The 11,564-nt window shown below is 45.7% G+C and overlaps 1 protein-coding gene across 1 annotated transcript in view; it reads left to right on the top strand.

Annotated features, from left to right (window-relative positions):
• The window catches only part of LOC140393643 (uncharacterized), a 411,041-nt gene that overhangs the window by 288,245 nt on the left and 111,232 nt on the right, over positions 1-11,564 (top strand). The gene's annotated exons all lie outside the window — the stretch shown is intronic.

Below are 11,564 nucleotides of genomic sequence, written 5' to 3'. Positions count from 1 at the left end.
TTTGCTATGTTGTAGGTGTAACATAAGTGACTTCCTTGTGGTGCACTTCAACACGTTTATTAAACTATTTACACTTCTAGTACTCAGGTTCGACACTACTGCTAATCCTACTATAGCCACCCAGACTGACTAACCAGTTGCTGAAATCCACGTGGTGGGAGTGATATTGAATCAACCCTGTGTCTGCCTCCACTGGAAAGAGGCAGATCATGTGTGTGGTGTCCTTTATATATGGGTTGGTGTAATGCCCTCCTGTGGTCGTGTCACCTCTGTGTGTATCATGAATGTCCATTGGTTGTGTCCTATCTAACTGATCAATTGGTTGAGTGTGTATGTGTGATGTCTCTGGTGCTCCCTCTAGTGTCTAGCTAGCCTACATGTATTTACATTAACCCCCCCCTCCCCCCCCCCCCCCCCCCGTGTACCCACAGTGATGCACATCACCACAATCAGGACTGAGCTTCTACTCATTACATATCATTAAAAATAGCTTAAAAAGCACCAAGACTCACCCAGTTCCAGGCACGCCAACAAGACCACCGCTGTAATAAAGAATATAGGATAAGTGTTAAAATTCACAGCAAAATGTGCTGAAAGGTTTAAGGGTTCACAATGATGAGTGAATAGAAACATTAAGAATCGATCCTTGATCAAACTCTTTTCCTGACCCATTTGCTGCCCTTCAGTGACATCATCGACAGACATGGGGTCAGGATCTCCATGTGCATTGATAACAGCCGGCTCTACATCATCAACACCCTCTCCTCCTCTGCCTCTGTCCGGTCAGATTGTTTTCCCCACAATCAGTTTGAAATTAACCATAATTATTTCAGGCTAATCATTGTAAAACTGAATTAGTCATCTACAACCCCCATCCCCAACTTTACCACCAACCCCTTGCTGTTTACTGCCTCAGACTGACCAAGACTGCTCGCCAGTCGATTGTCACTAAAAGCCTCATCAACACTGTTATAACCCGCACGGGTCTCACGGGTCGGGATGATCCACTTCCCCGTGGAGTTTGCAGAACACCGGCTCCCCCGATAAGGGTGCGGAGAACCCTTAACATAGTTCATGTGTCTTTGTATAAATAGAGTCAGCCAGTCAGGCTGGAGAAGACCCGGTAAGGAACTATTGGGGCTGTATATAATAGTTACCGTGTTAAATAAATCAGTATGTTTCTCTCTACAGCTCGATGTGGACTCCTTCCGTTGCCCCTTACAATAAACACCTTTGCCGTCTCCAGACTCAGTGAGGAAGAAACTAGACTGTCCATCCCAAAATTGGACCTTGTGCCTTAACCCGATCTTTGGGATGAGCTGTCCACATCAATCCTGCCTCCACAGCTAGCACACCCTACAGGAGAAGTGTATTTTGTCAGCCTGATCTACCAACTCATTGGTTCTGAATTGTAATACTGAACAACCTTCTATAATAGCAGCAGATTGCAATAAAACTACCCTTCAAATCTCTTTTGTTACCTCAGATATTAACTTTTCAACTGTTCCATTTAGCTGTGGTACTGAAATTAGAGACACACAGAGAAAAATAGAGGCAGGAGGAGGCCATTCGGCCCTTTGAGCCTGCTCCCCCATTCGTTATGATCATGGCTGATCATCATGTTCAATAGCCTTATTCCGCCTTCCCCTTATATCCTTGATCCCTTTAGCCCCAAGAGCTATATTTAATTCCTTCTTGAAATAACACAACGTTTTGACATCAACTACTTTCTGTGGTGGTGAATTCTACAGATTCAACACACTCTGGATTTATCCCTTATCATAGATCATAGAATTCATCGAATTTACAGTGCAGAAGGAGGCCATTCGACCCATCGAGTCTGCACCGGCCCTTGGAAAGAGCACCCTACTTAAGCCCACACCGCCACCCCATCCCCGTAACCCAGTAACCCCACCTAACCTCTTCAGACACTAAGGGCAATTTAGCATGGCCAATCCACCTAACCTGCACGTATTTGGACTGTGGGAGGAAACCGGAGCACCCGGAGGAAACCCACGCTGACACGGGGAGAACATGCAGACTCCGCACAGACAGTGACCCAAGCCGGGAATCGAACCTGGGACTCTGGAGCTGTGAATCAACAGTGCTAACCACTGTGCTACCGTGCCACCCAACCTCAAACTATCCTCAAACTATGACCCCTGGTTCTGGAATCCTGCACCCTCAAGAACATTCTTTTTGAAACTACCCTGTCTAATCCTGTTCGAATTTTATACGTTTCTAAGAGATCCCCTCTCACTCTTCCTCAGACTGGTCCAGACTGCTCACCAGCTCATGTCCTATTCAGTCCCCAGTTCACCTTCCAAACCCACATTGTCTCAATCACAAAGACAGCCTATTTCCACCCCAGTAACACGGTCCAGCTTCTCCCCTATCTCAGCCCACCTTCAGTGAAAAGCTTCATCAACACCTTTGTCATCTCCAAGCTCAATGAGGTGGAGATTCGACTGGTCCATCCCGGGATTGGGCCTCGGGCGCTAACTAAATCTTTGGGATAAGCTGTGAGCATCTGTCCTGTCTCCACAGCTCATTCACGCTGCAGCGGAAACGTCTTTTGGACATTGGGGGAGGGAAGGGGATGTATCGCCAAGTCTGTGATGTCCCAGGCAGTACTCCTGCTCCTACTGGTTCTGTAGAATTGCAATGATTATCTACATTAAAGGCACTATAGAAATGTGAATTATTCCTGTTTTAGTTTATATTTTGAGGCTGATAGGATGCATTGATTTACTAACATGGGACACTTGATCTTCTGACCTGAGCTGGGCAATTCTAGAGAAGTACTTAATGCAAATCTGATCCACCAACTCAATGGTTTGGAGTTGCATTACTGAATGTCCTTACTTAATAGCAGCACATTTCATTAAAACAATCCGGCAAATCATTATTTTTACCTCAGATACTTTTTTTCCAACTGCAGTTGTACTGCGATCGTACTCTATTTACTTCAATCACCAACACAATTAATTAAAAATGAAAATGGATAAACCTGAGAATTAACATGGAACCATGTCCTTTGGAACACTTGTACTTTGATGTTATTTTGCATCACAGCACAAACATTCAAATACATGTTATTGTCAAAGAGAATTTTGTGGAGGAACAGCAGGTGGAGAATCCAATAGGTTATTGGAATGATGTTGAGTTTGGTACTCCGCAGCAGGCTATACCATAATAAGGCATCTTCAGGGAACACAGCAAAGAATCCATTCATTTATAATTTGAGTTGAATTTGAGAAAGGAGTCTTTGCTTTGTTCTAAACCATACTTTGTTCTAAGGCTGAGATCACAAATTAAATGTTACAATATTGTTTAGGTGAGGAAAGAAATGATAGAATAACTCTGCTCTCTGTCGCTCAGGTTACCACAACATGTGTTTTTAAACAATTGGGTAGGCTTTCTTGTAAGTCTTAATGGAACACATTGGAAATATTATTTAATATACTTGATAAACATGCAATGTCTGTGCTGTACAGCCAATCTAAACAAAGGAATAAAAGCACTCCAACTCACACATGCATTTCACACACTCACGCACGGACACGCAGACACATGTTTTGCATCAAGTCAAGTCAAAGATGATGATAGATGATTTCTGTTGTGTTGATATTTATGATGCGGCCTACAGTGTGCAGTTGGTCAAAAAACAGCCAGGGCACCAACTTGAAGAACAAGTGGAGAGAGAGAGAGAGATAGGGAGAGAAAGAGAGACAGGGAGAGACAGACAGAGAGAGAGAGAGACAGACAGACAGAGAGAGTGAGAGAGACAGAGACAGAGAGAGAGAGAGAGACAGAAAGACAGAGACAGAGAGAGAGGGACAGAGACAGAGAGACAGAGACAGAGACAGAGAGAGACAACAGAGAGTCTTTCTGATCTCACTCTCACTAGCCTGGAATGAAGCAACTTCTTAAGACACAGCTTGCTCGTCACATGATCTCCTCTCACAAGCTGGCCAGTTATTCAAATATGGTCATACTGAGCTAGTTCCAACAGCCATGTGAATATTCAGCCATTTCAGGAGCTGCCAATTCATTCACATTTAAAATGCTGATGGCAAGCCTTTCAGAGCCTGCCTGCTGGCTTCAGTCGTCATTTTCAATATAAAACATGGTTTTATAACAATATGAGAGGTATTGAAATGGTCAAACAGGCTTACCTGTTGCAAGTAGAAGCTTTGCCATCTTGCAGCTGGTGTGTTGTGAACATCAACTCTCCCTCTTATACACTGAGTTTATCATTAGTGGTAAATACTTCTGAAAGTCATTCACTTAATCTCTGGAAAGGGATCAGTCGCAATGAAAAAAATAACCGTTCTTATCTTATCGTTGTAATATATTTTCAACTTCTCGTGAGTAACAACTTTTCTCCTCTACAAGGTCATCCAGATTGTCGACCTTCATTGTAACATTGTAAACTTGTTGTTGTCTAGAAACAGGCCAGGAAATTGGTGGGGGGGATCGAGGGGCCATTTTCTTTTAATGTGGGATCAGGAAGCGCGGGAAAGCTGAATGCTTCCGGTATGGTGCATCCTTGAGGTTATCATCACGTTGGGCACGTGGGGAGTGAACTCCTGGGCAATTCAAAAATCAAACATTGCCCCTACAAGAAAAGCCGAACTCTACTTTATAAAAATCATCTAATGACCCGGCAGGTACTAATTGCCAGGCTAAAGAAACCCCAAAGCGAAACTTTTAAAACTATCACAATGATTTTCAATTTATATTTTACAACAAGAAGATGTGTCTGTCAAAGTCAGGAGTCCTGCATTCCAATAACACTTTTGGGGAATTTGACTAGGAAATTAAAACATCTATTAACAAAAGAAAAGAACATTTAAGCACACACGATAGACTTACACAGTTAAAATTAGTCTGAGAGAACATTTCCCGAAAAGATTCTTACTTGGTTAAACTCACAAATAAACATCACTTGAGACAACAGTCATTAAGGAAATTTAAGGATATTCCAGTAATGTTATCACAAGGCACAACCCACTATTGCTGTAAGAGATGTATTTCACAGGACTCTCTGTCACTCAACTGTGGAAATCACTGCTGTCTTGAACAAAGAGACATGTAATGACCTCCAATTGGCATTATTGGTTGGCCAATTGGAGTATGAGCTCCCTCAATGATAGCTCATTGAGGGGACCCATATAAGCACCTGTGTAGGCTTTGTGAGACAGTCTTAAGTTGACTGGAATGCCAGCAGCACTGTTTGGAGCTGCTCTTGTGTATTGTTATTGCAAATAAATACTGGTGTGGTGACGGAACCCCTGCCTCCTGTGGATTATTACAGTGGCGACGAGGTAAACAAAGAACCTTGCGGAGACCAGCTGCTGCACTCGGAGGATAAGTCTTGCTTTTTCAAAAATGCTGTTTTTTGGGAGATTAGATGCATTTGACCCGACTATTGAGGACTGGTCCCAGTATGTGGAGAGAATGTGTTACTTTTTCCAGGCCAATGAGATAATGAAGGACGAAAGGAAACGGGTTATCCTGCTGTCGGCGTGTGGACCTTCAGCCTTCGCCATTATACGTAGTCTAACTTATCCCGATACGCTGGACACGATACCTTTCCAAGAATTAACGAAATTGGTGGAAGAGCACTGGCCCAAAACCACCCCTCGTTTTGCGTAGGTACAGATTCTACACAACGAAGCGGGAAGACAGAGAGTCAGTCACAAATTTCTTGACCCCCCTGAGAAGGCTGGCGGAAAAATGGGAGTTCGGCCCGACGCTAAATGAAATGCTTCAGGACTGGTTAATGTGTGGCATAAACGACCTCACAATACAGAAGTGCCTGTTGGCGGAAACGCAGCTAGACTGCAGGCGGGCGTTACAGCTCGCACTGTCCCTAGAAAAGTCAGCAAGTGAGGTGCAGGAACTACAGGGCACCAATGGAGGTAGATACCTGTGAGAGGAACTACCACAACGGGTCCAGCTACCAGATAGCCACCCTCAGGAAAAGCCTGAGGAATAGAGGGCCAAAGGAAAACCCCAGAACTTCCCCCAAGTCTGCTAGGACTAACTGGAGACAGAGGGAACCACCGGCTGAGGCTCTCCCAACAGAGGACCGTTTCTGGCACCAGACAGAGTGGGATAACAGTGACAGAAACCCTAGAAGGAGGTGACAAAAGAGGAATAGAAGGTGGGGACGCAGGGAAGTACACAACCTAGACACCCCATCCTCCTCCGAAGGGGAACAGTTATATAATATTGCGACAAAAGAAAGCAGAACCTATTAGGATTACCCCACGGGTGAACGGTCGGCCGACAATAATGGAAATGGACACGGGTGCGGCCGTATCAGTAATGGGAGTGGCAGCATTTTTAAAAATCAAAGATGGACTCCAGCCAACAACCCTAACAAAAACATCGACAAAACTTAAAACCTACACGGGGGAACCCCTGGAAGTTCTAGGCACGTCTCATGTACCCGTGGAATATGACAAACAATTGCTCAGATTACCGTTGACGATAGTAGAGGGCTCCGGACCGGACTTAATAGGACGGAACTGGCTGAAAGACCTAAACTTAGATTGGATGAAAATTTTCCAGAGTGGAAGCGGGCAGTTGAGTGGAGTACTCCAAAAATACCCGGAGGTATTCCAAGAAGGTTTGGCGGAAATTATAGGCGCCAAAGCAACTTTGCACGTGGACCCAGAAGCCCTTCCGAAATTTTGTAAGGCCAGGCCGGTACCTTTTGCAGTGAGGAAGAAAGTAGATGTCGAAATAGAAAGGTTACGGCGCGACGGCATTATCAGACCAGTACAGTTCTCGGACTGGGCAGCGCCGGTGGTACCAATTTTGAAGCCAGACGGCTCGATACGTCTCTGTGGAGATTTCAAACAGACGGTAAACAAATACGCACTGCTGGACAAATACCCGATCCCAAAAATAGACAACCTATATGCCAAATTGGCAGGTGGGCTTTTGTTCATGAAACTGGACATGAGCCACGCCTACCTGCAGTTAAAACTGGACAAGGACTCCCAGAAGTTCGCTACGATCAACACCCTGAAGGGTCTTTTTCGTTATACTAGGCTACGCTTCGGAGTGTCATCAGCCTGCGCTATATTCCAGCGTACGATGGAAAATATTCTGCAGGGACTACCGCAGGGGGCGATTTATTTGGACGATGTCTTAATCACGGGTAGGACAAACAGGGAACACTTAAGGAACCTGGAGGAAGTGTTCAGGCGTTTCGCGAAGGCAGGCATACGGCTGAAAAGAGAAAAATTTGTTTTTCTGGCCCCACAAGTGATGTACCTGGGATATAAAGTAGACGAGTCGGGCTTACACCCATTGGAAGACCGAGTAAGGGCAATAAAAGAAGCCCCAGCTCCCACCACGGTCCAGGAGCTACGATCATTTCTAGAGTTGGTAACATATTATGGCAAATTTATTGAAAATCGGGCGTCCATCCTAAAACCCCTCCACCAGCTACTAGAAAAGGGACAAGAATGGAAATGGTCCGCCCGCCAAAACCGAGCATTTAGGGACATTAAGGAACAGCTGTCATCCGAAAATGTCCTCGAGCATTATGACCCAAGGAAGGAGTTGGTGGTCACGTGTGATGCATCACCTTACGGGGTAGGAGCCGTCTTAGCCGATAGAAGAAGGAATGGGGAAGAACGGCTAATAGCCTATGCTTCGCGGACCTTGGCGATGGCTGAGAGAAAGTACGCCCAAATCGAGAAGGAAGGACTGGCGGTGATATTTGCAGTGAAAAAATTTTACCAGTATCTGTACGGGTGGAAATTCACCACAGTGATGGACCATAAGCCGTTATTAGGGGTATTAAAAGAAGACAAGACAATACCCCCGATTGCATCAGCTAGAATCCAACGCTGGGCGTTGCTACTGGCGGCGTATAGATACGTTCTGGAGCACAGACCGGGAACACGAGTAGCAAATGCAGATGCTTTGAGCAGACTTCCCCTCCCCGACACCCCGCTGCTAATACCGAAAGTAGAGGAGACAGTCATGACTCTAAATTTTTTGGACACCCTACCAGTGGACGCACAACACATTCGGTTGTGGACGCAAAAAGACCCAGTTTTAGCCAAGATGAAGCATTTACTGCTAACAGTGGAACTGGAAAGACCAGTGGAGCCCCAGATGCACCCATACTGGAGCAGAAGGGACCAAATAACCGTAGAAGACGGTATCCTATTATGGGGAGCCCGGGTAATAGTCCCAGCTCAGGGCCGTCGGGCAATCTTAACCGAGTTACATCACGGACACCCAGGAGTGTCTAAAATGAAGATGCCAGCTCGAAGCTACGTTTGGTGGCCAGGATTGGACACAGACATAGCAGCCTTGGTACGTCGGTGCCAGGTGTGCCAACAGGGGCAAAGAGTGCCACCAGCTGCGCCACTGCACCCGTGGGAATGGCCAGGCAGACCGTGGACCCGCCTGCATATTGACCACGCCGGCCCTTTCATGGGCTCAGTGTTTTTGGTGATAGTGGACGCCCACTCCAAATGGTTGGGCGTCCACTGGGTAAACGCGGCAAGCACAGCATCGACAATTGAAAAGCTCAGGGCCTCGTTTGCAGCACATGGACTTCCGGAGGTATTGGTGTCGGACAACGGAACAGCATTCACAAGTGGGGAATTTGGAAAATTCCTAAAGGGAAACGGAGTCTGCTACATCAAAACGGCCTCTTACCATCCAACGGCCTGGCAGAGAGAGCGGTCCAGACACTAAAAGCGGGACTCAAGAAGCAGCCGGCAGCGTCAATGGACACAAAGTTCTCCCGCTGGCTGTTTGATTACAGGACCACACCGTGTTCCACAACGGGCATACCGCCAGCTGAACTCTTAATGGGAAGGCAGCTGCGAACGAGGCTGAGTCTCCTTTTCCCAAATTTAATGGGGAAAGTGGAGAAACAACAGGAGGTCCAACGCAGGGGGCATGATAATAGTCGGCAGCAGAGACATTTCCAGGTGGGGGCACCGGTTTGGGTCAAGAATTATGGGAATGGGTCAACGTGGGTCAAAGGCACGGTGGAGTCCCAAACAGAGCCCATATCATATAAAGTTTCGATAGGAGGTAAGGTGCTGAAGAAACACCTAGACCAAATAAGGGCAGCGGAACCACACCTGGAGGCAGTCGAAGCAGGACCGCCTCAAGCTGGGATAGCTCAGACGGGAAAGATACCCACACCCTAGCCCCGAGCAATTTCTCCAGACCTAGTCGTCAGAGTCGGGAGATGGACACGTTCGACGAGGCCGCCGCGACACCTCTCCCTGAGGAGGAGGAGGAAGAACAACATCCAAGGAGGTCGTCAAGGAAAAGACGGCCACCTATAAGGTACACCCCACCCACGTCGGAGAACGACCCGGCGTACGACACCGAGGTGACAGACCCAGAAGAAGCTCAGAGGAATGCCAGCTGGCAGGAATTCCTCGGATCTTGGGGGGGGAGGGGTGTGATGACCTCCAATTGGCATTATTGGTTGGCCAATTGGAGTATGAGCTCCCTCAATGACAGCTCATTGAGGGGGGGCCATATAAGCACCTGTGTAGGCTTTGTGAGGCAGTCTTAAGTTGACTGGAATGCTAGCAGCACTGGTTGGAGCTGCTCTTGTATATAAGTTACAGCAAATAAATACTGGTGTGGTGACAGAACCCCTGCCTCCTGTGGATTATTACAAGACATTTCTCTTCTTGGTGACTGAAGACTGCTTCACTTTGCTTCTTTTCACCGTTGTGCCCCAGCCCAGTATACTGCAGCATCTAACACGCCTCCCTCCCAACACAGCTCCCAAACTCGTTTTAAATATGTTGATTTTTATTCATCTTAAAAGGTCATTGAAATTTACATTTTCCAGAATATAATATCATTTATGCTTTCCTTATGCCCACTAATTTGTGGTAAAATAAAATGTAATAACTTTACCATATTTATTGGGCAGAATGGTAGCACACTGGTTCGTACTGCTGCTTCACCGCGCCAGGGTCCCTGGTTCGATTCCCAGCTTGGATCACTGTCTGTGCGGAGTCAACATGGTCTCCCCGTGTCTGCCTGGGTTTCCTCCGGATGCTCCGGTTTTCTCCCACAAGTCCTGAAAGATGTGCTGTTAGGTGAATTGGACATTCGGAATTCTCCCTCAGTGTACCCGAACAGGCTCCGGAGTGTGGCGACTAGGGGATTTTCACAGTAACTTCATTGCAGTGTTAATGTGAGCCTACTTGTGACACTAATGAAGATTATGATATTTATTATGACCTTTTGTTAAGTTGTAAACTCCTTCTTTGCTTCCTGTGAAATTCAACAAGTAAAAATCGAAATCCGCACTAATTGTATTGACTTGTAGAATATCCACCTTTGCCCTATGTACTTCAAATTTCCACCTTTCACATCAAAATCCTTTGATTACTTCCATTCTGTCGACACTCAGCCCGCAGCTGAATTAAATTAGTCACATACAGGCGGATACATTCAGCAATGATGCAGTCAACACAATATCCTCAAAAATAATATTTTCATCTCAATTATTTCTGCCTTTCAATGTGCCTGACATGAGATTCTGATATGAGCGCGATTTTGATAACAAAGGGTGTACTTTCAATCAGGCCGCTCTAACACAGGGAGTGTCAGTGGCATTCTGGTGATGTCACTGAATTAGTAATCCAAACTAATGATCTGGAACATAGATTCAAAGCCCATCACGGTCAAATTTCAATTCAATTAATAAATCTGCAATATCAAGAGAATTTCAGTAATAGTGACAATACAATAAAACTATCATAGAATGTTGTAAAAATCCAATTGGTTCACAAATGTCCATTTGTGAATGGAAATCTGCCATCCACCTGGTCTGGACTACACGATACTCCAGACCCACAGTGAAGTGGTCAACTCGTAACTGCTCCCTGAAATAGCTGAGTGAAAGACAATTAGGAATGCGGGCATTAGCCAGTGACCCCCACATCCCATCAAAAATACATTTGTACGTACCCACTTCCTTTCTCAAAGGTTTGGCCTTGTATTATCCAAAAATGGTTTCTGTGCAACTTCGTTTGGAGGCCAGAATGTCCTGGAAATTACTATTAGGAATTATGAGAATCCAATTGAGATTTTCAGAACAATAAGTAAAACTGAAGATCAGGAGAATATGCCGAGAGAATAGTGGCTGAATAAAATGAGGAATGCTGAGAAAGCTGGAGGGATTTTATTGTCAGCAGAATGTCAGTGCGGAGGGATTTAGATGTTCCCGTGCGGAGGGATTTAGATGTTCCCGTTCAGAGGGATTTAGGTGTTCCCGAGCATGCATAACAAAAGGTAAGTGAAGGTTAATTGAATGCCATCCTTTATTACGCGAGGAATCGAATATAGAATGTTATGCTTCAGTTGCACAGGGCATTGGGGAGGCCACATATCAAATACTGTGAACAGTTGTGGAGGGATGTAAATGCATTGGAGACGCTTCAGGGGAGGTTTACTAGGTTGATACCTCGAATGAGCGGGTTGTCTTATGAGGAAAGGGCTTGTTTCTACTGGAGTTTAGAAGAGTGAGGGGGTGACTTGAT

The sequence above is a fragment of the Scyliorhinus torazame genome, chromosome 17 (genome assembly GCF_047496885.1).
Source record: "Scyliorhinus torazame isolate Kashiwa2021f chromosome 17, sScyTor2.1, whole genome shotgun sequence".
NCBI classification, from domain to species: domain Eukaryota; kingdom Metazoa; phylum Chordata; class Chondrichthyes; order Carcharhiniformes; family Scyliorhinidae; genus Scyliorhinus; species Scyliorhinus torazame.
Note: the sequence above shows the minus strand (reverse complement) of the source record. Positions and strands in the feature narration are given on the sequence as shown.